The sequence below is a fragment of the Lissotriton vulgaris genome, chromosome 1_1 (genome assembly GCF_964263255.1).
Source record: "Lissotriton vulgaris chromosome 1_1, aLisVul1.2, whole genome shotgun sequence".
Taxonomy (NCBI): Eukaryota; Metazoa; Chordata; class Amphibia; order Caudata; family Salamandridae; genus Lissotriton; species Lissotriton vulgaris.
This window is the reverse complement of record NC_141685.1, coordinates 574,698,188-574,722,908: the sequence shown is the minus strand read 5'-3', so window position 1 is coordinate 574,722,908 and position 24,721 is coordinate 574,698,188.

The window sequence follows — 24,721 nt, the reverse complement described above, 5'->3', positions numbered from 1 at the left end:
AATGTTTTCTACTAATGCTGATTCTGGTTTGTCTGCTCTCTGGAGTGGGCGGAAAAATGTGGCCCATAACACACAACTAAGAACCCTTTACAGGCGTCTTAGGCCCGGATGATCAGTTTGGTGGTGTGGGGGCAGGCAGCCATGCCGGCGCTCTGCTACAATGCTGCCAAACTTGACCACCTGCTGTCTGCCAGATTAGGAGTTTTCTGCTGGTCTGTCAGGGGGTCCTTTGGCAGTCCCACTGAGGTGCCTATCAGAAAAGCACTGCAATAGGAGCACCAAAGCCCTTTCCTGCAAGGCATGGACTGTGAAGTCCATGCTGTACAGGAACAGAGGGGCACACCATGTGCCCCTCTGCATGCATCCCCAGGCCTTGAGGCAACAGGGGGACCTGTAGGGCCCCTTTGTTTCCTTACCACCACCCTTTGCATAATGGGCTCACCACCATGAATAGGGTGGATTTGAGGAAATTCGTAATTAGCTTGCCAGTGCCACAGCACCACCCCCAGCATATTGCGGCCTCCCACTGCTGCAAACCCGCTGAGGGATTACACATTCCCAGTGGTTGCTGAAGTCCTTTGGCAATCTGACTGACAAACTTGTATTAGGGTGTTGGACCGCCAGTGCAGCGGTGCTCACACCACCATTGTGGCGTGGTCATAATCCGTCATTAGTTTGTGATGTCATTTGAAATGTCATCAGTGATGTCACTGACCATGTCATGAATAATGTAATATGTGGTAGGATCAGCAGTGGATTGCGGGCGCTCGAGTTATAGTTAGTAGATCTAACTATAACAGAGGAATTTCAATGATTTTGTATGAGTGAAAATGTCCAGCTAACTGTACCACCCCAGACACCTATGGTTTTTTCAGTGAACTTTTAAGGTTTTTTAAATGCTTATTCCTAACTATAACTTGTCTGAAACCTATGTTTTTTTCAATGAATTTCAAAGGTTTTTTAAATGCTAATTTTTAAATGTAATACTAGTTAAATTAATTTTTTTATACAGATTTTCTATAGTTTTTAACTATTTATTTTTACGTATTTTATTTTTTAAATTACATTATATATGTTTTTTTCAAAATATTGAAACTCTAATATTGTTTTTTATTTGTTTTATGTATTTTTTATAAAATATTTATAATATTTACTTTATTGTTTTTTTTTTTGGAGTCGCGCATCCAAAGCGTACCTTTCTCGATCACTGTGCGGAACCTAGCCGCCATTTTAGGATTGTTGTGTAGGATCCACGTAGGGTGTGTGATGGGTGCATACTTTAACGCGCGATCGCTATGCGACCGGTACACGACTCCAGGCGCCTACGCGACACATACGCATTACTTCACACGACGCTCACTCGCTTTCACGTGACATCATATATGTGCTCGACGCAGTGGGTGAGCGACTCCCGCAACATTTTTTAATGTCTAAAATGATATATATACATATGTATTTAATATACTTATTACGGCAAGACATTATCTAAGCTGATCATAAAAATAATATACTTTTACTTTTAATATACTTATATTACTTTTAAATGCAATTTCGCGAAGTCGCGTTGAGTGCGTGCTGCCTGTGCGCACAGTGCAAGGACCCCATGTGACCTGATAACATTTCCCATTGTAACTATTGAAGGATCCCACCCATTTCAATCATTCTTCTTAGACCTTCTTTGGAGGAACACCTCACACCTGAGAAGAACTTGTTTTGGTGATTTCCTTTGTGCTATTCACTAAATTATGCACACAATGGCTTCCGGACAGCAGCCAGCACTGGATTCTGAGCATTCTTTGGATGAAGAATTTATTACTGAACCTGCACGCCCTGAAAGAGCTACTTCAGTGGTTTGGAATTTCTTTTTGTTCATTCCAGGATGCCTAAAAAAGGTAAATGCCACAAAGTGAAGTGCAGAATTTGCGAACGGGTTCTTTCAAGAGGTGATCGGAACAAGAAATATTCCTGCTGTACAACAAGTTTGTTCAACCACCTCAAAACTCTGCACCCCGTCAACCTGGCTCGGGAGGAGTGCAGAAGACTTCGAGATAACCCTCCACCTGCAGTGGTTAGTACTTCTGCTGCATCTTCATCGCCAGCACATCCGGACATACGTCCAGAATTTGGTCAACTAAAGATTCACTGTATCAAATGCAAAAAACTACGCTGCTATGGTGAGCAGTCTGTGGATCTAAGCTGCACAGCACAGAGAAATCACCACTGTCAGACTTTTGTTTATTTATTTTTTCTTAAAATTGACTGTTTTGTTTGTCCTGTTCTCTTTTTTCTTTTGGAAAAAAAACAAAAAAGTCACAAAATCGTTCAAAAAAGTACAAAAAATATATAAAACTAAAAAAAAAGTTATTTTCAGAACTAAGGGGCATATTATCAAGAACGGCGATAAAATTAGCGCCTCTTTAGCGGCAGGAAACTGCCGCTAAATCGGCGATAATGGGCTTGATAATATGTCCTTGTGAATTCCCATAGCAGCCCAGGTTCTGGTGTTAACCTGGGCTGCTATGGGACTTCACAAGGGCATATTATCAAGCCCATTATCGCAGTTCTTGATAATATGCCCCTAGCTTCTCTGGTTAAAAAAATAGCTATATTTGTGTGATAGTGTGTGAAAGTTTGGCTGAATGTATGCCTAGTGCATAATTGACTGAAAGAATGCATTAGTAGTGTATGATGAATGTATTAGTGCAGAACTATAAGGAAGTGCTGCAGCATGACACTGTAAGCTCTTTAGCTGCAGTGTGCTGTGGCACTTCCGAAGCACAGAGATGCAACATATGTACATAAATATGTTGCAGGTCTATTCTTCCCTCTGCACTGCTACTTAAACTACAGCGATGTGGGGACACAGTCACCCTTGCACCATGGTGCAAGGATATTTGTGTCGTGTGGAGTTTGTTTTTGTGCCAGAAGACACACCTTCCTGAACAAAAACAATCAGTGAAGGAATTTTTCATCTTCAATGTATGCTGTGCAATGCAGCATATATTGAAAGAGAAAAAATGAAGAAAAATGAAAACAATTTTCCTTGTTGTGCCTTTCTACCCTTATTGGAGGATGGTGCAGCATTCACACGGGTCCAGATTTATCATTTTTATGATAAATCTGGAGATGTGTCTTGTTCTATGAGTGTTCTGTGCAAACACGCACAGCAACACCTTTAGAACGCCCCTTCAATGCAAAGAGGTGTGTATGATGAGGTCGTATTTACATGGAGACGAAAAACTACACAAAGTGCCTTTTTCTCTCCTTGTAAATATGAAAGAGTGTCTTGCGCTATCACTATGTTACAAAACGTGACATATTGTTGGCACAGGATGCTTCTAAATTTGCCACATAAGTGCTTAGGTATTGGCAGACTGTTACAATAAGAACATAGGAGGTAAGCACAGAATTATCTCTCCAAAGATGCTCAAAGAAGAATGATTGAAATGATTGCGGTCCTTCAATAGGTACAATGGAAACGTTATGAACCAATCAAATCTTTTTTTTCAGGTCACATGGTATCCTCACATGGTATCCTTTGACAGAGAGATTCCGAAACTTCACAAGTATAAACTGGGTATTTTGAAGACTGTATTAATACTTTGTAGCTTCTTGCAGGTATGCATGCATTGTATATAAAGAAATTGACTTGTACTAGGGTTAGTGGCTAGGCCAATCCTTAACTATATGACTAATAAGTAGATTAATTTCAGTACTACAAAGAGAGAAAAAGATAAATGTATAAGTACTAAGGTTTTGGAAAAGTGATAGGACATGTTTATAGAGTGGTGAAGGGAAGGGATGGGGCCTGATGTGACATGTGCAAACACACTCTGTGACGTGTTTTAAGTGGAAGAATTTAGTCTCTTTTAATCCTGAAAGTCCCTGGGTCCTACTAGCCCACCATGTCTCTCTATTGAACACCATACAGCTGCGTTGCAGAGAGGTGGTCAGAAGCCATGTCCCATTTTACACCTCGCTGCAATGCACCTCTCCGGCAATTTTTGCAGATATCTCGTGGGTTCGTTGGCCCCCTATGAGACACTAAGGTATTAAGGCAACTTTATCCCCTAACTTAAAACGCCCACAGAGAATTTTTCCACACATATCTACTCCGTACATCCCTCTTTCTTCACCAGTGTGCAACCACAGCCCATTGTGCATATTAATACTTAGTTAACCTTATCTTCACAGTAATACGTATAAAAAACGCAAAACATTTTTTTCTGTTGTTTTTTATAATTTAAATGTCTGAAAATGTCATGTTTTAGAATTAGGATCTGTGAAAGAGAAGAAAAATTTCAGTTATAATATATAATAATATATTTTTTATAACAACATAATTTTAACATTACATAAATTATTTTTTGCCTTTTTGCTGTTCTCAGCATATATTGAATTTCACTACAAACAGTGATTTTAATGTTACTCATCACATAACAGCGGGCAAAAAAAACAACGATCAATAAGATTGTTAAAAAAAAAGAACAAAAGTGCATCTAAAATATTATTAATATACTTAACTATTTCTGAACATTCCATAATAACCTCATCCTCAATTAAATACCATTTAATACAAATCACACATACATAAAATGCTTCCTTCTAAGAGAATGTATTACTTGAATATGAAAGAACTCATATAATAATTCAATAAAGATTTTTTTTATTTCTGTACACTGTAAATGATGTTCTTTAAAATATATGCTGTGAGAATGTGCAACAAAAAGTCCATAATTCAAATGTACACCTTTCCTCTAGGCCAAATGGTATTGCTGAAATCCTTTAAAATGAAATTGTCCAATAGTAATCGTATTAATACATTTTAACATATTCCTAATAGGCTGAATTATGTTCCTAAAACATTGGCTTTAAACATATTAGGTAGGAATTTGGTAATTCGCAAGGCAAACATTGTTTAAAAACCAATTGAGCATCATTACAATATGTGCATCCTTTATCGCATTTTAAATAGGCAGTGCAATGTCCAGATGTTGTCGAAGGACCATCATGGAAAATGATTGCTACTGCTACAAAAGTTCTTCCTGTATTGATAGTTGACTTGCAACAAAATGTTTTATTAAAGTTTCCAATTTTCTTCCATCAGCTGTACAACATTGTATCATTAAAATTATATACTGTCCATATCTTCGTATAAATAATGTTGATAACATTTCTGATTTGCATTGGCTACACTCCATGTTTTGATTTGCTTTTAACTATTTTGTTGAAAGACACTGTTTTACAGTTTGGTAATGTCAAATATATAAATCTTTCAGTGTCTATGTTAGTGCTACATGTAAACATACAATTTTCACATTGATGTTCCCATTTATAACAAAGGGCAGAAAGATTTTCAATTTCTATTCCTTCATTTTCCAATACTGAAAGCATATACATTAGAAATTCCTGAGCATCTTGTTGGATATTTCGGGAAAATTGTGTAGAACCAGAACATATACCCAAAAGATTACGAATATCAGAAATGGTTTGCATTTTACTTTTATCAGTACTTAATATTTCATAAATACTATGCAACAACAAACAAAATCTTTTTTCCCGATTCTCCATAATTTGCTGTTGCAAACTTTCTAGAAAAAAAACATTGACCACTACATTAGCATAGCAGTTGATACCTGAACTATTTTCAAACTGATAACCAACAATCTCTTCAACAGTGTCCTTTTTCTTTTTGCTTGCAATCTCAACATGATCTTGATTTTTTTCCTTCTCTATAACTTCACTACAGATATTCTCATATCTTCTTTTTCAACCTACCATACGCGCTTCAAATACAGGATATTGACCTAAATCTGGAGCATACGCTCCTCCAAACCTATTATACTCTTTTACACAGTTTGCATTTGCAGTAATCTTTGACTCAAAAATCAATCAAAAGCAAACCAGATGAGTTTCTGACTCAGAACAAAGCAGCATATGCCATACCCTCAAACACGGTACTTCCAATGTTCACCAAAGCACTGTCTACAATTAATCCTTGAGATTTATGAATAGTCACCGCATATGCCAGAGAAAGTGGAAACTATTTTCTACGGACATATAAATCTTTAATAAGCAAAAAACAAACTGAACAACGACCAATTTGTTTTACTTCTTCAATTTGATCAAATTAGATTTTTAAAAATTCAATTCCATCTCTGATAATTAACAAAATCTACAACTTTACCCATTGCTCCCTTTACTAAACCTTTTTCTACATCCAAATTACGCTTTGAAATTACCCGACAGTTTACACACACATATAGATTCTTTTCTAAACCAGAAGTTTTAGGTATCGATTTTTCTAACAAATCCAATTTTATTTTCAATTTTTCTGTCAAAAGATTTCTTCATGCTCTGTTTTATCAATGGCTTCCATTTTTCTTATTTCTCCATTTTCTAGGTTCAAAAGTTGTTCATTGAATATAGAACACTTGCGCAGTGTGGGCATAAGGCATATTATAGATTTATTTTCTGCAATTTTCTTATATATTTTCGCAGGAACTATATTTTCATTTGGAAACAAATTTGAACGTAGTTGACTTTGCAAAGCTTGTTTGCCATGTTCTGTCAGTACTCCAATTCTTATATCTTGAAGAATAGTTCCATAATCAGCACCATTTGCCTGCTGCATATTTGTAATGAGTTCTTTATATTCAAAATAGCACCAAATATTAACATTTCCAACACTTCCCAAAGGCGTTTTGGTGTCTTCATGCACAAGTGTTTTAAATACTGGTTGTCCTTTTATGGGAGCAAGTTGCAGTAGATCTCCAAAAACCATGACATGTTTCACTCCAAATAAAACATTGTACTCTGGTTTAAGAATTTGCTGCATTCTTAAATGCACAAAAGCAAGCATTAAGTTAGACCATGCTTACCTCATCAATAATCAGAAGTTTCATTTTCTTTAGCACTCTTGAAACTACATAACAAGCTTCTCCAGATAGCTTGTGATATTCCAATTTGTTTTCATGCTCTACAGGTAGCATAAGTAAACAATGCAATGTAATTCCCTTAATGTTGTGTGCTGCCAACCCAGTTGGAGCAGTTACAACACAAGACAGATGTGAATCAGTTGTTTTCTGTAGATAACTGGTCAATACTTTAATTAAGAAAAATTTTCGTGTTCCAACTTGACCTCTGACATACATACGGATAGGTTGAAATGATGTGCATGTGCATTCTTTCTTTTCATAAAGAAATCCATGGTCAATCTGTTGTCTCACTTGGCGATATATTTCTTTCTGTTCAACATTCCTAAGTCCATAACATCTTCTTGAGCTTAATGCATTCCTGTTTCACTTCATTCATGGCAATTGCTGCTTCATTTTCAAGAATTGGTTGTCCTAGTGGATCTTGAATCAGTGGAGCAGAACTTTGACTGTCTTGAGAACTGTCTCTAGCAATCTCAGCTGCAATAGTAGCTTCTTGATCAATTTCATTGTTCAACATTTTCAGGTATTTTGCAAAAACAGTACATTCTATGGTATCTTTTACAAGCATTCAAGGAATCTTCATAGCTTTGAAAATCTCTAAGTAATTCCAATTCTGTACACCATGGTTTGAACAGTTCCAAAATATCCAAATAGTAAAATTCTCTTTTATCAGTAGTATCACAACTTAGTTTTCTGTGATTAATCAAATTTCCTTCCCTTTGTTTCAACAAACATCCTTTGGAACCGATCACTGCAAATTTTTCTTCATTGATGTTTTCTGTAGTATTCCTTTTAAAAGTGTAATATTGCAGCACTTCATAGAGAATGTGTTCTCAAGATGATGAATTCTATTTGAATAATATGTATCCAACATGTTTGTTTTGACAATATCTTTACTTTCCGCATCTTTTTCTGATAAATATTCAATTTCTTGTACAGATTTAAGTACTCGATTTCGCATAGCAGCAAAACCAAAACTCACCCAAATGATTCTTATAGATTTTGAATATAAACTTGCAGATGATAACTGATCAGAGCATTCATACACTCCAATTTTTAGATGGGATAACATCTTCAAACTGAAACTGTACAATTTCTTACTAAGACTCTTCTCATGAGAAATTTCTTCCCACATTTCTTTCAATTAGTCTTTTCTGATTTTGTAATGTAGGATGTCACATACCGGGCAACAGCAATGGAATTATCTGCAACATACTGAATAGCCATATTAGCATTCCACATTGAGAGAATAATAGATTATAATCATTTATGTATTTTGATTCTTCACTTCGTCTCAAATTGTATGTATTTTTAGGAGATTTTCTAATGATGGTATGTCTCATAGCTGACATAAAATGGTTTACTCTTCCTTTCGAAATTACAGGAAGTGGAAATCCAAAACAACATTTGGTATAAAACTTTTCCTTAGACTTGAACTTTCGTTGACAGTATTTTCCACATCGATGACTTTGGAATCGTAAGACTTGTTGTCTTAAGTTGTTTTCTTCTGTTCTTTTTGGAACAGCACATGTGGCATATTCTTCAATAAAAGACAAACCACATCATCCGAATCAGTTCTGAATTTAGGTGCATCCTTGATCCATATTAGCATATGTATATGAGGAGCACCTCTAGCTTGATACTCCTTTCTCCAAAAGAAATCCACAACTTCTCCAATAGGAAGATTCTTTTTATTGCAGATAAAAGACATCATAGCTTGAAATCTATGATTGAAATATCTGCAAACTTTAACATGTTCCAAAGAGCCCAATTGTCCAGATGTCTTGTATTCAATATTTTTTATATTTGAATTTGCCTCTCGAAGAAATTCAAGTATATCATCCCAGGCGTATTCAGCACAGCTTAGGGTAAGGAACTGTGGTTTTTGCATTTGTCACCTTGAGGGGGATGGGTATGCTCAGACATGAGTCCCATTAACCCCACACCACTGGATTCAAGCAAGCCGGGCGGAAGACGGCTGGAATGCCAGAAACCGGTCCTCGGAAGCTTGTTTCCGGTCCAGGGAAGGCATGGCTTGGTGGTTCGGGCTGGACTGTTCCCATGAGGCACAGGGTCACACTGATTTGCATGTGGCCATGTCTGAACTGGGGTGGTGTGGAGTGCAAAAAAACTATAGATTTAGGCCCAGATCTCTGTACTGGGCTGAATGTATGACATTGTTCTGCATTTTGTCCATCTACTGTGGTTTTTGCATCGGTTCTATTGAAAATGGCTACCAACACTTCCTGGTTTGGAGTGTTGACAGCCAGTTGACAGCCAATTAGCATGCAGCTCGTGATCGGGAGGGAGCGTGCAGGGTGCGCGAATCCACCGCGGCCATTGATATATATATATTATTTACTTTTGATTTTCTCAGCAATTACTGAATGGATTTACACCATTTAACAAAAAGGCACGAGTCTGAACCAAGGGCTACCTCTTTGCCAAATTTGGTGTAATTCCGTTCAGCAGTTCGGGCTGTAGCTGCGGCTAAAGGTTCCTATGGAAAATTGCATGGGTAAAACATGTTTCGGGACCCCCTTTTTTCTCGCCCCCGCTTGACAAATCACCTCAAGACTTTCAGGATAGGAGCGGACCAGAGCGGGCCATAAGCTTTCAAAATTTCACGAAGATTCTTCGACCAATAGAATGTTGCGGATTTCCTATGGAAAATAAGTCCTTACTATAACTACCTACTGGTGACCACCAGTAGGTTAATATATATACATATATATATTAACCTACTGGCGGTCACCAGTAAGTAGTTATAGTTAGGACCTATTTTCCATAGGAAGTTATTCCCAATAGAATGTTGCGGATTTCCTATGGAAAATGGGTCCTAACTATAACTACCTACTGGTGACCGCCAGTAGGTTAACATATATATATATATATTAACCTACTGGCGGTCACCAGTAGGTAGTTATAGTTAGGACCTATATTCCATAGGAAATCCACAATATTCTATTGGGAATAACTTTGGCGCCGGTTGTTGAATCTTCACAAATTTCTCAAAGAAGATGGCCAGCTCCGCTCCTTCCCTGAAAGTCTCGGGAAGATTTGTCAAGTGGGGTCCGAGAAAAAAAGGGGGGTCCCAAAACGTGCTTTCGCCATGTTAATTTCCAAAGGACGATTAGACACGGCTACAGCCTGAGCCGCTGAACAGAATTACACCAAATTTGGGAAAATGGTAGGGTCTGGTACGCAGATCACGCTTTTGGTTAAATGGTGTAAATCCCTACAGTAGTTCCCGAGAAAATCAAAAGAAAAAATATATATGTATCCGGGCGGAGCCTAACCACACATCTCATCGTGAGACCTGATTGGCTGTCAGCACTTCATCCAAGAAGTGTTGGCAGCCATTTTGGGACCAATATACATGATAGCACCTTATTAAAAAGCATTGCAGTTAATAGAAGGTTTTAGGACTTTAGTTACATTATAAATCATTTGTTGATGGTACCATACTCATTTTAGGAATTGTGGTGTGTTATAAGGTGATTTTACCATGTGAAAAAGCCTTCTGCAGGGATATCATGAATCATGTTTGAAAGAAAACTATTATCTCATGCTTTTCCCACAGTGGTTTAGAAGGGGATCTATAAGCTAAACTAAAAGCATATTTTCTGTAAATTCACATTATCTTTCTCAGTCATGTGAGAATGAAGTCTGACATTCTCAGTAAAACATGTACATCCAACAAGGACAGAGACCGTCAGTTGATTCCTTTGTGTTCTACTGTAGCTTACCAGAGTGTTATAAAGAACAACTAGAGCGCTAACAGTCCTACTTATTACAACGGTATGGCACACCTGAAGCCATCTTGATTGAAATAAAGTGGTAATTTAATTTAAAAAGGAGCAAAATGAGGGGGTATATTTTGCCATAGAAAGTAAGATTAGTGCTGCAGAAAGAAAAATTAGGGCACATTTGAGTGACTTCTCAAATCCTCTTCTATTTCATTAAAACATTCTGACATGCAGTCTCCCAAGATGGCCACCAGAGACAAAAGAGCCCAAATGTAGCCCAAATATCACCCAGATGTAACCCAAGTATAGCCCAATGACAGAATGTCCCAGAGTGCTCTAAAGAACAACTAGAGCAATAACAGTCTTACTTATGACAAAAGTATGGCACACCAGAAGCCATCTTGATTGGAGTGAAGTGGTAAGTCTGAAAACATTTAATTTAAAAAGGAACAAAATGAGGGAGTTCATTTTGCCATAGAAAGTATGATTAGTGCTTCAGAAAGAAAAATTAGGGCACATTCTGAGTGACTTCTCAAATCATCTTCTATTTCATTAAAACATTCTGACATGCAGACCGAAACATGCACTTTCAATACCAGCAGCAGACTTCCCTGGTGAGAAGTAGCTTTACTACAGTGATCTAATAAGCAACTAGCGTGCTAACATTCTGAATTTATGGCAAATGTGTGTCACATCTGAATGCCTTCTTGATGGAATAAAAGTAGAAAACTGAAAGTATTTTCTACTGAGGAGACTGTAGTAAATGAGTAAATTAGGAAACTTCAGAACAAATAAGTCTCCCAAGATGGACACCAGAGGCCGTCCCGGAGGATGCGGATTCACCGCAATCATGATCGGCCCCTTAATTTGCAAAGGAACAAAATGAGGGGGTTCATTTTGCCATAGAAATTATGATTAGTGCTGAAGAAAGAAAAATTAGGGCACATTTTGACTTCTCAAATCCTCTTCTATTTCATTAAAAAAAATTCTGACATGGAGACTGAAACATGCACTTTGAATACCAGCAGCAGACTTCCCTGGTGAGCAGTAGCTTTATTACAGTGACCTAATGAGCAACTAGAGTGCTAACATTCAGAATTTATGGCAAATGTGTGACACATCTGAATGCCTTCTTGATGGAACCAAAGTAAACAAGCATTGAAAATTCAATAGATCTCGCCCTCGTTTAAGTTAAAGCCATTCTGTTTGCAATGAGGTGGCTTTTTAGCTTTGCTTTTATTAGTGTTTTTATATATGTTTATACATGTATGTATATATATACACATACATATATATAAATGCATATGCATATATATGCATATATATGTGTATATATGTGTGTGTAGAGAGAGGTAGAGAGGTAGAGGTGTAGAGGTAGAGGTGTAGAGGTAGAGAGGTAGAGGTAGAGCGTTAGAGGTACAGAGGTAGAGACTAGTAGAGAGAGAAGTAGAGAGAGGTAGAGAGGTAGAGAGTCGAGAGTGAGTAATAGAGAGTAGAGTGAGTAGTAGAGAGTAGTAGAGAGCAGTAGAGAGAGTAGCAGAGAGTGAGTAGTAGAGTGAATAGTAGAGTGAGTAGTAGAGAGTAGTAGAGAGTGAGTAGTAGAGAGTAGTAGAGAGTAAGTAGTAGAGTAGTAGAGAGCAGTAGAGAGTGAGTAGTAGAGAGTAGTAAAGAATGAATAGTAGAGAGTAGTAGAGAGTGAGTAGTAGAGAGTGAGTAGCAGAGAGAGAGAATATTAGAGAGTAGTAGAGAGTGAGTAGTAGAGTGAGTAGTAGAGAGTATTAGAGAGAGTAGTAGAGAGTGAGTAGTAGAGAGTAGTAGAGAGTGAGTAGTAGAGAGTGAGTAGTAGAGTGGGTAGTAGAGTGAGTAGTAGAGAGTTAGTAGTAGAGAGTAGTAAAGAGAGAGTAGTAGAGAGTGAGTAGTAGAGAGTAGAGAGTAGTAGAGAGTGAGTAGTAGAGAGTAGTAGATAGCGAGTAGTAGGGAAGAAGAGAGAGAGTAGTGGGGAGTAGTAGAGTAGTAGAGAATGAGTAGTAGAGAGTGAGTATTAGAGAGTAGTGGAGTAGTAGAGAGTGAGTAGTAGAGAATAGTGGAGAATATTCCAAAGTTTGGCAGATACTCAACTTGCACAACAATTCCAATCAAATCACATCACTTAGAGTCCTTATTGAAGCGCTGAATCTTGGTGTATATTCAAATGATTTTATTTTCCTTAAGTTTATGTACCACAGACAGGCGACGTGTTTCGTTCTGTACAACAGAACTTCTTCAGGGCGTTCTTATTTCCTTCAAGTTATGTCGGTATCCTGATTTCATATAACTAGATATGTCTTCCAAATGTTAGATGAGTCGTAAGTACATTGTTATTCATAGTGACTAGGTATCAATTTTACACGCACAAATCGGGCAGACTTGAGTAATTTATAGCATCTTCAAAGTCAGTCTTTCAAAAATTCCAAAGTATAGGATATGATAATCCAAATCGAAATTTTTCTCAAGAAAAGTTATTTTTATGTTATGTTATGTTATGTTATCTGCACTTATACCGCGCTCAGCTGCCCCTGCAAAGGGGCGACCCGGCGCTTTGCAAGGTACACAAAACACAACTCAGTTAAAAGGCCAGAAAATGGAACAACAGTGAAGCAGAAAGGTATAGGCTAAACTAATAGATTGGTCTTGATGGGGAGTCTGAACAGCAAGAGGTCTTCAAGAGCCCGGGTGTGAGGGGGGATTGAGGGGGGAGAGAGTTCCACAACTTCGCCGCCAACACCTGAAAAGAGCGACCACCGACTCTGCTCAACCTAAAACGCGGGACAACTGCCAGATTTTGTCCCAGGGATCTAAGGGTTGGCGAGGGTACATATGGCACCAGCAGATTCTCCAATATTTGAGGAGATGAACCCTTGAGGATTTCAAAAGCGAGGCAAAGTACCTTGAATGTTATCCTCTGGTTCACAGGAAGCCAGTGGAGAGAGCGCAGCGTGTTTGAAACAGAGCACTGCCTTGGCAGGCCAATCACCACTCTGGCTGCAGCATTTTGAACTCGCTGCAGCTGGATGACTTCCGACTGATTGATCCCCACCAAAAGTGAACTAGCATAATCTAGCCGGGACAACACTGACACCACTAGCTGCCTGGTGGGCGCATCGAAAAATTTCAGAATAGGTCTTAGACCTCGGATAATGCCGTAGCAGGTAGCCGCCACCTTCTTGGTGTGGCAGATGAAACTAAGGGTCGGATCCAGCCAAACCCCTAGATTTTTTATCTCCGATGCTGGAGTATGGGGTCACACCCAGTTCAGGAGGCCACCACAAGTCACCCCATAGCTCTGCCATCTTGCCGACCACCATGACCTCGGTCTTTTTGGCGTTTAACTGGACCCAGTTGGTATTCATCCAGTTGTCCACTGCCCGTAGTCCGTCAAGGAACCTGGGAGCCTCCATGTCAGAGTCCCTTCTCAACGTGACCGCCAGCTGTGTGTCGTCTGCGTATGAGACCATCGTCAAGCCCCACTGCTTGACGACCGCAGCCAGCGGCCTCACGTAAAGGTTGAATAGAGTGGGGCCTAACAAAGAGCCCTGTGGGACACCCAGCTCCAACGGATATGATTTAGACTGGCCGGGGGGGATTGCCACATTGAAAGACCGTTCGGCAAGAAAGGAACAAAACCAGCAGAGGGCGGAGCCTGTGACACCTACTTCTTCCAGGCGCTGGAGCAAAATCCTGTGCGAGATCGTGTCGAACGCGGCACTAAGATCTAATAGCAATCGTGCCGCCGTCCGACCCGCATCAAGCACAGAATGCAGATGTTCGACCATAGAGAGTAGGGCCGTCTCCGTGCTGTGACCCGCACGGAAACCATTCTGGGTGGGATCGAGGATGTTAGCCCTTGTAAGATGGTCAGAAGGAATTCCGTTCACATGGGCCTCGGCTACTTTCGCAGCCCACGGAAGCAGGGAAATAGGGCGGTAGTTCTCGGGTTTGAGGGGGTCAAGGGTAACCTTCTTCAGAATAGGTGTGACTACAGCCTGTTTCCACCTACTGGGAACTACACCTGAAGATAGAGACAAATTGATCAAAGAGAGCACAGCATAACGGGGACATAATCCTGAACTGAGCCGGTTTCAGCGGTCTGCAGGGGATCCTGATTTGATTTTAAGGCTCAAAGTGTTGAAGGCCTCAATTGATAGAAAGGGCAGGGTAGTAAGAAGCTAATAGTTAATCGTTCGGAATATCAGTGTTTGGGCAGATATGGCCCACGGACACGGTTTATGACTTTTCTTGAGAAACATTTGGATTTGGATTATCATGTCCTATACTTTGGAATTTTTGAAAGACTGACTTTGAGGATGCTATCAATTACTCACGTCCATGGATGCTGCTGGGAATGCCCCCAGCAACACCCATTGCATGCCCCTTTAACGCTGGACACTGCGTTAAAGGGACTGATATTTATCAGGCAGGATTACGCCACAAAAAGTGGCTTAGTCCTGCCTGATAAATATCACTCAGTCTTCTGCGCCACCGGAACGTCACAAAAAGTGACGTTCCGGAGGCGCAAGGGGCTCGTAAATAAGGCCCCATAGGTTTCACACTCGTTATAGTTAGGAATTAGCATTTAAAAAACCTTTGAAATTCACTGAAAAAACCATAGGTTTCACACCAGTTATAGTTAGCTGGACATTTTACTCATACAAAACCATTGAAATTCCCCCGTTATAGTTAGTTGTACTCACTATAACTGCCTAATTCTAACCGCCCAAACCATGTCCCGTCTTTTCCTAAAAAAAAACCTCAGTTCTAAAAGCCAGGTCGCCTTTTCATTATCTGAGGGCTGTTTTCACTATCGCACAATCTGCTGAGAGTAGCACCGACATTGGGGCCACGCATTATTCTCCGTGGCCGGGTACACCCATAGTGTGGCAGTTAGCACTGATGCCAGTGACTGAGTATGTCTGCCAACTACCCATAGGGGCACTCTCTATTTATGTGTTATATGTACAAGGATTGTCTGTCTTTTGTAATGTGATCCCAACCACCCTTTTCCTCGAATTTTTCTTTGCAGGTTTTTCTTCCACACTGGAGAAGACAACATTTTGTAAAGGAACACAATTTTGTGTTTCTAGCTTTTTATTGATCGAGGGTAGGGCGCACCTTAGCGTGTGCGTACCGCCCAGGTCAATTCACTGGTCCTGACGAAAACCCACAATCGCAAGATGGTTGGAACATGTAGACCTGTATTTTAATCACATAGCACACGTCGCTATTTTATAACACTACACGTCTTGAAAACCGAAGTCTACCTAGCAAGACATAGGTGTCACAGTTTTTTTATCAGGGTGTCCAGTCACTCAGGAATAAAGTCTTGTAGTGAGTAGTGCTGGCCCCTTTTTAAACCACATATCACTTTTTAATATCTCTGCACATATAAAAAGAAAAAATACCCGCTCCACTGTAATCAGGTGTCGAAGCACACCCTATTGGCACTCGGCCTTCGGGGTGGGACCCCAATGATGAAGCATGTCACCAACTAGGTTGGTGAGTGAGGGGTCTTCTAAAAGGACATGCTTTGTCCTGCGTAAAGGTTGGGCACATAGTGCTAGACTAAGCCTTAAGCTTTAGGCACAGCGACTCGCTCTGTTACGCCTTTAGGGGGTACTCCTCCATTTGTTGTGTTTAATTCTCAAGAAGGGGACCAGGAGTTCCTACCTTACATTCCTGTAAAACACCCTCACTCTCTCTTGTTGTTTTGCAATAAATACTACACAGCCGACCTGGAGTACATTTACTACTGCTTTGGGGCCTTTTTGGTGGTAGTAACTTTAGCAGTATAGTTAGTGAATAGCAGAGGGCGTATTCGTTTGTGGGTGGGTGTTTGTATGTACAAGTTCCTCCCTAAATCCCTCCTTTCCCTTCGCTAATGCCCTACAATTTAGGTTTCAATAGCTCCCTTTTCTAGTCACTTCTTCCTGCCTCTTCCCTACACCTCCTCCCCCCAAACACATTTTTTAATAATTAAAATGTACACCTATGTGCCTAGAAATCCCTACACATATGGCGGTATCCTGCACCAAAAAAAGAGTGATGAAGCCGAAGGTCTCCGCACCTAAGTTAGTAAATTGCATTTTGTAGCATTAAAAGTATTACTGTTGTACTGTTCCATGTACTACAAAATGCAGTTTATGACTCGGCCCTTTGCATTTTCTCAATCTGTGCAAATGTGTAGAATATAAAGAGAGGCTGGATATCTATAAAGAAACAAAACTGTTTGCATTTGCGTTGTTTTTTTAAAGCTGGCTTTATACGATATAAGTAAAAAACAAGTTTTTATTATTTTGATATACATTTGCTTGTGTTTAGCAAACTTATATTTTCTACAGTAATTAATCACGCCATTTATCATTTTCACTTTTTGCTTTAATTGAGTGCACTTGGACAACCCATTGAAGTCATTCCACTGTAATTTCAAAACATTGCAGCTCATTAAATAAAATACCTGTATTAATTAATCCTGTTTTATAATGAGACTTTCAACCATGCGTCACCTAATTGGAACACTTTAATACATTCACACTGCGGAAACGTACCCAGTGTAACGACCCTGGTTTAAATTCATTTATTTGTTTGTGTATTCATTTAGATTTTGAAAGCATATCTTTCCGACCATGATTTCAGCTACTTAGATTAAACAGTTGACAAAAAAATGGTTTTTGCTTTAATCGAATGTAGCAACCTTTGAAGTCTTCGATTAATCTCCTTAGAAGCGGAGGTGCTTGAAATTCTCGGAAGGTCCATCCTGCGAGCAGTTCTGTGCATCACTTACTGTAATTTATTTTCAGAACATAATTCTATTTATAAATGAAAATCCTATTAAAAGAAGACAAGAAAAATTAGTCTCAGATTTTGCACTGGAAGAGTAGAAACAAAATGAGTGGCCTAACCCGAAGTGACATTTACAAATTACCTGTTAATTTAAACTGGGTTGAAGGATGACCGAGTTTAGTCAGCCTGACAAGAAGTACCGAAGGAATGACAGTTGGGAGCGTGGTCACAAAGACCGGAAGCTCCCACATTCATCCATGCTCTCTCTGCGAAAGGCTTCCCATTTAAAATGTTTCTTTTTTTAAATATATTTTCGGTTTTACTGACCGGCCAATTATGGTTCTTTGATATTTTGAGCGTAGATGTGTCTTTAAGAAAATATGAACGATTCACTGTTGACTGAAACAGTCTCTTTTGGGACCGAAGAGGCAGGAAGTAGCAAGACCTTCCTCGAGAACACTGCTTCTTAGATCAAGTTGTTGGAACCACACTGGACACACACACGCCAATGAAACAGTCAAAGAAAAAACAAGAACAGCGCAGCTACAATTTCTGTATTCATTCATATCGGGTTTTGCTAGCATCTTCGGTGCCAAGTGAGGCGCATAGGCCAAGTTAAAATGCCGAAACGAAGCACACACGTATTCCTAGTTGCAAGGAGTCGTTGGACTAATGAAATGAAATCAAAATCTATAAACAGGATAAATGAATGGTAATACTGGGCGTGGCTGCTCTAAGATTATTCTGCTGCGTAACCCAGGCGGCTGTGGAGGACGGAGGACTCCTTTCGCACATGTGAACACATTCAGGCCCAGAGGGACTGATGCTTTGTGTGGGCTTGCAAAGCCCGACCCCCCCTATTAATGTTTGATTTACTATGTAACGCAAATCTGGATTTGCATTGGTCGTTAGTATCGAAGTAACACAAAGGTGCTCAATGCGCTTCCTTGAACTACTTTGCGTCAAGGGGGCGTTCCATAGGTGGTGCATGGGCGTTCCTATCCAACCACCCCTGGGTTTTCACTCAAATCCCTATCTACCAAGGGCCAGTGGCGGCTCCTCCGCTATGGCGGAGATGCATCGTCCCACTGAACAAAAGCAAATCTAAAATGATAATAAATATCGTTGCTATCGTTTTGGTTTTCCTTTGCAGGCAGTGGCTCTAGGGAGGGAGGGGGAGGCTGGGCACAGCAGGAGAGGGGAGGACTTTGCACTCCTTAAGTGGGCATGACTACTTCAACGGGCCTCTTGGGCCGGCCAAACAGTCATGACACTGAATTAGATAAATTTAGTCCACTTAGTATTGGGCTTCAAGGTTACATGAACCCTCAGGTCAAGCAAAAAGGCGTTCTAAAAATAATTTACAATGCAATGTGGACTATAGGATAATACACATTGGCAAGAGATGTAATGAAAAGAAGATGCTGGGAAGTGACTTAGTTGCATAGAAGCCACATTATACATGAAGTGGGAGCACAGCGGTTACAAAGGTGATGGAGTGGCCAGACTGTACATGCGTGATATATTGACCATTTATACCCTATTCTGCAGTCTTTACTTTGTGTCTGATATTCCAGGGATAGCAGTCAATCCTCACTCATACACGTCAAAAAATGATCCGCGTTATAACCCCCTGCAAGTATGCTACAGGTTTTCTCATCACCACAGTTTAAGGAGCCAATGATTCAACTGACCACCCAGTGTAACAGAACTTCTGTGATTCATAGTGTTGTGCAGTCTTCTTTTTAACTTCAGAGTGAAGATCGGCCCCATTGTACACATATTTTACTTTGTGATATACTTGTTCTGTACAACATGCATGTAACAAAATGATGCAGCCTGACTGAGCCCACAATAGGTCAGGTACATTTGAAAAAAGTGAAGAATACTATCTTCATGGTACCAGCAATCAGTTACCAGTAGACCCGTTGAGACTGGGGAACCAAGGGCTGCCAAATCTGCAGTATTCGGAAGACAAGGCTTACTTAGTGAAAGTCCCATGGGTCTACAAAGATCATTAGGCTCTCCAAGCTCTTACTACTGCACCAATTAATTCGAAATCAATACTGACATAATGGAAACAATGATCATTGGGAGGAAAATGAAGAAAAAGGGAATTTGGCATCTCCAAAATGAATGAAGTGAAATAGTATAAGAATATCAATACCTTGGCATAATCTTTGACGACCAGGGAACATTCAAGGAACTAGGGGGCATATTACCAACAACTAGCGATAATTATTGCTATGTTGGCTTAGCGGCAATATTTTTATCGCCGTGCTGCGGTGATTTTTATCGCTTAGGAGCCTTGCTATTATCAAGGTTTATCTCCTAAGCGATAAAAGTCGGCCGAAATGCATGAATATCGCTGAAAAGTCAGCAATATTCAGGCATTACCGAGCTAATGCTCTTAGCCATGTTATCCACCTCCCATTGGATAACATGGCTAAAAACTGCTCAGGGCAGGTGTTAGCTTTTGGAGCTATTCGCGCTTAGCGCGAATATCCCCAAAAGTTGGTAATAGGAAACAGCAATGTTAGCGACTGTTTCCAGTCGCTAACATCTTGGCACGCCCACTTTGCATGTCATTAGTGATAAATTTCACTGACATGCAAAGCAGGGCCCAAGATGGTTGCTATCTCCTACTAGCTGTCGCTAACTGGTGTTAGCGACAGCTAGGTAATAGGGAGATAATTTTATCTCCGCTTTCTTGGCTTTTAAAGCCAAAAAAGCAACCCCCTTGATAATATGCCCCATGCTATTTTATTAGCACTGATAGGTCGTTCCCTGGCAAAGGCGTACAAATCGCTATCACACAAATTTCAATGTCCATCTTGTGCTCCACTCCTCAATGGTATGAAGGCCAAGACACAACCAACTCTGGCACTTGGTCTTGCTGCTTTGCGCGAATCAGTAGCTATTGAGATCAATTGCCGACCTGTAAAATCTACAAAGGACTATGCTGTCTTCCTCCCAACTTGCTACAATTACAAACAAGGCTGGAGATCCTCCATCAAATTGTTGCACAAAATAAAATCGACCACAATAAATACATTAAACAATGTTATTTGGCACAACACCAAAGATGATTAAACAGGACAAAAGAGCTCATGGCTGTCTCTCCTACACTGAAGGCACTAAAAGCTAAACAGGATGAAGTATAGATGGACAGCAATAATAAGCCAAAATATATTTAAAAGAAAAGTAAACAAAAGTACAAACTTCCGGCCAGATGCAACAATCCTTCTTGAGGTCGCAAACGGGCCGATTAGCAGAATTGGCCCATTTGCGAACGGAAACAGGTCTTTCCTAATGTATGAAAGGTTTTCCGTTCGCAATGTAGGTAATCACAATTGCTTGCAATTACCTAAGTTGCGAATGCAAATAGGGAATCGCAATTTGCGAATCGCTGATGCACCTGTAGGAAGCCTTTCCTAAATGTGAACTGTGCATTTAGGAAACACTAATTAACATCAACTTCAACTTGATGGTAACCATGTGCAAAAAAAATGCAAAGAAAATGCTTTTTTCAAAGTGCCATGTTGAGCACACTTGTCCATAGGTCATGTGTGCGCTTTATATGTGCACTATTTAAATTTTGGGGGTGCTTCAGGGGCGCCTTAGCTATATTTGCAATTTAGCAAATGCAATACCGTCATTCCTATGTGCCTTTAGGCCCACTGGAATAAATGGAGTCATATTACCTAATAGCGATTCGCAATTTACCGAATTGCAATTAGGTAATAGTAAGGAATCACAAAATATTTTGCGATTCCTACATATATAGCATTTTGTAATTTCAAAATAGCGATTTGGTAAAAATTGCAATTTCAGAATTGCAATATGCTATGTACATTCATCTGGCACTTTCTTTCTAATGAACTGGACATAAACACATTGCCAATAGTTCACATGCATGGACATTAAAGAATTCTTGCAGTAATAGGAAGGAGTGTCACAAACTACCACAGCAATTTACATTGAAACTGAAATCAGGACTTCTGCAGCATCGCTTTGGAATTTTTTCCAACTAAGGCCAAGTCGCCTCCATGGATGCACTCCGGTAAAGACAGAAGTTGCTGGCTTTGTGGATTTCACAATAAATAAGTACTATATACCCTCTGCATTTGCCCAACACTGGACTCAGTGCACCAATCCCTGCTTAAACCATATTTTTTATCTTCAAAAATGTTAATTTACCACAAAGCATTGCTTGTTTGTCTCAATAGGGATCACATCCAGCTGAGTTGAAGGTTTGTCAAGTACATGATGCAGGTTGAGAAACTTTTTAATTATATAAATTAGCTAAACATTTACCTTTCAATTGCTTTCTGAAGGACACTAACGTTAAGTGAATTGTGACATACACTTTCACAATTTTGCAAGTTTTTGTCTTTGATATTTTTGTCTAGTGTAAAGATTTTAATTATTCATACAATACAAGTATTTCAAATTAGCATTTCAAAGCAGCTTAAAACAGCTTATTAATAACTTCTAACATTTTGAAAGAAAATTCAAGGTCAAACATTCAGCAAACATGTTTCCAATAAAAGTGTTCTTCTTAAAACTATGAATGCCAAAACATTAGAATTATGCTTTAGTTGAGTAAATAATGTTCTAGTCATGCCTATGTATTGTCAAATGGTGCTTCCAGGGATTGCTCCTAAACCATATTAGAATACCCATATTTATAGTGCAAAATCTTTTGGACTCAATCTCAATTCTTCATGCTTCAGAGTGCCTTTGAGCTGTATGTTTTCAAATACCTATTGTGTGTAGTGGCAATGAATACAGAGGAATTTGGGCCTGCCTTCTGCTTACTACTGGTTGGTTTTCTTGTCACTTTCATGTGCTTGTTAACAATTCAACAGCTTTTTTTCGTTTACATGTGTTTGTCTCTCTCCTGGAGCATAGCTTTTTTGTAATATATTTGAGTGGATGGTTTGTACCCTCCCATCGCTTACATTCCTTGTTACATTCAGGGAACAATTTTTTTCTTTTTCCCCCTGCAAGACCTTCTTGTGTTTTATTGCTCTCACCCTAATGTGCTGAATCTCCACCAAAATCCACATCCCCTTCCACACTTTTCCTGCACTGCTCATCTGGCGCTTCTCCTGCCCCACCATACTGCTTTCTTGTGTTTTTTTATTCACTTTTAATTACCACTTCACACCGCTCCTCTACTGCCTTGTCATTTCTCCTGCTGCTCACCACACCACCTCCCTGCTCCGTCCCTTGCTCCCCATGCCTGTCATTTGGGGAGCATAGCACTTGCAATTTCGTGTTCGGCCCACTCTTTTCTAGAAAACAAAAATCACTTGGATTAGAGAGAAGGGCAGGGTCTCCATTTGGATTCATTTGTATCGCAGAATACAGGGGTGGACAGGGGCATCCAGCAGGGATCTGTGCTGAGTCCTACCCTGTTTAATGCATACGTGATTCCATTGGCCGATATTATCAGAGGCCATGGCTTTGATACCATCTCATTTGTGGACAACACACAGCTAATTGTTCATATTGGAGAGGAAATTATGTCAACTCAACTGAAATTCAGAAGCTGCATGTCCAGCATCGCCATCTGGATGAGGAGGAATTTCTTACAACTTAATTCCTCAAAAACGGAAATTCTGCTCTTTGGGAAGGCCGAAGCAATCTGGTCTCCGGTGTGGTGGCTTGCTGAGCTGGGTGAATCCCCCCAACCTAGGAGCTGGGCTAAGAACTTGGGCATCAGGCTAGAGGATAAACTATCTATGGAGGAGCAAGTCAAAACAGTGTCAGGCACATGTTTTGGCACATTGAGGATGCTTAGGAAGATCTTTCAGTGGATCCCTTTGTCGGCGAGAAAAACCCTTGTCCAGTCACTCCTGGTGAGTCGGCTGGATTATCGTAACTCGCTGCTAGTGGGAGCAAGGGAGGATCTCCTATCCCGGATCCAGGTAGTGCAGAACACAGCAGCCCGCCTTGCCCTCAATGAGCCAGCACGGACCCCTTCGGCCCCTTTGCTTAACCAGCTACATTGGCTACCGGTCAGGAAACAAGCTATCTTCAAGATGCTTTGCGTGGTCTTCAGATCACTACAGGAGAAAGGCCCTGCCTATCTCAGAAACAAACTCAGATGGTATCAACCGGCTCGACAACTGAGATCCAGCAATGCCAACCTTTTGTGTATCCAGAAGATACAGAGGGTAAGGAATAGCGGGAGAGCCTTTTCCTATTTGGCTGCGAGCCACGGGAATAAACTGCCTCAGAACATTAGGGCCTGTGGGAAGCTAACTAGCTTAAAGAAACTTTTAAAGACATGGCTGTTTTAGATGTGCATGTCCAGAAATGTACCTCCTCCTATAGCGCTGAGAGATCCCCTTGGGGATGATTCGCTTGCGCTCTACAAATCCACAAAGTAAAGTAAAGTAAAGTTAATTCTAAATAAACTCAGCCTTATTCTGTTCCACCTTCTTGTGACAGGCAATATGTGGCAACATGAGGCTATTTAGGCTCGCATATGTCGAATGCCTGACAGGCTGGCATTAGACTTACCTACTGAAATGCCACTGTAGCATCATAAGAGTACATCTATAGCTTGGAGCAAACCAGCAGTGACAAAACTCATCGGAGGAATAGACCTTGAGCAAGCAAGTCATCAGTCACAGCCTGAGAGCACCAGTCTTCACTTTGGGAGAGCACAGGATGCTTGCATCTGATGTCTGTCTATGGCCTCGGCCGTTGGATTGGTGGACTTTGTATTCTTGGGAGAGGCGCTGAGTGATGATGTCTATTTATTGATCCATGAACCTCGAACCATCTAAGAACAGCTGGGAGGTGGGGTGAGCTGCTACCTTGCTTAGGGACTATATAGACCTGCCTGATTACAACTGTACAATTCAGCAGCCCAGCGTTAGATGATGCAGAGGAGGCAGCAACGACGGGCACTCCTTCAGCCCTCATGGGCAGTTGGGCTCCCGCTCTGGCTCCTGCTGTGGGTGGCACAACTTGCCCTGTGTGTACCAAGCATTTTTTTTGTGGGAGTGAACCTCAAGCCCAACTAGAGCCCTAGGAATTCTTTAGTCAACTCTCGGTATGCAACTACTCTGCACAGTGCAAACACTAAACAGTAAAAAGCAAATTGAATAGATTATGTACAAATATATGTAATTAACTAAAAGACACTGTTTTGCACAGTGAGTTATTGGCAAAAGCTCAAAACAGTTTGTTGCCATCTTG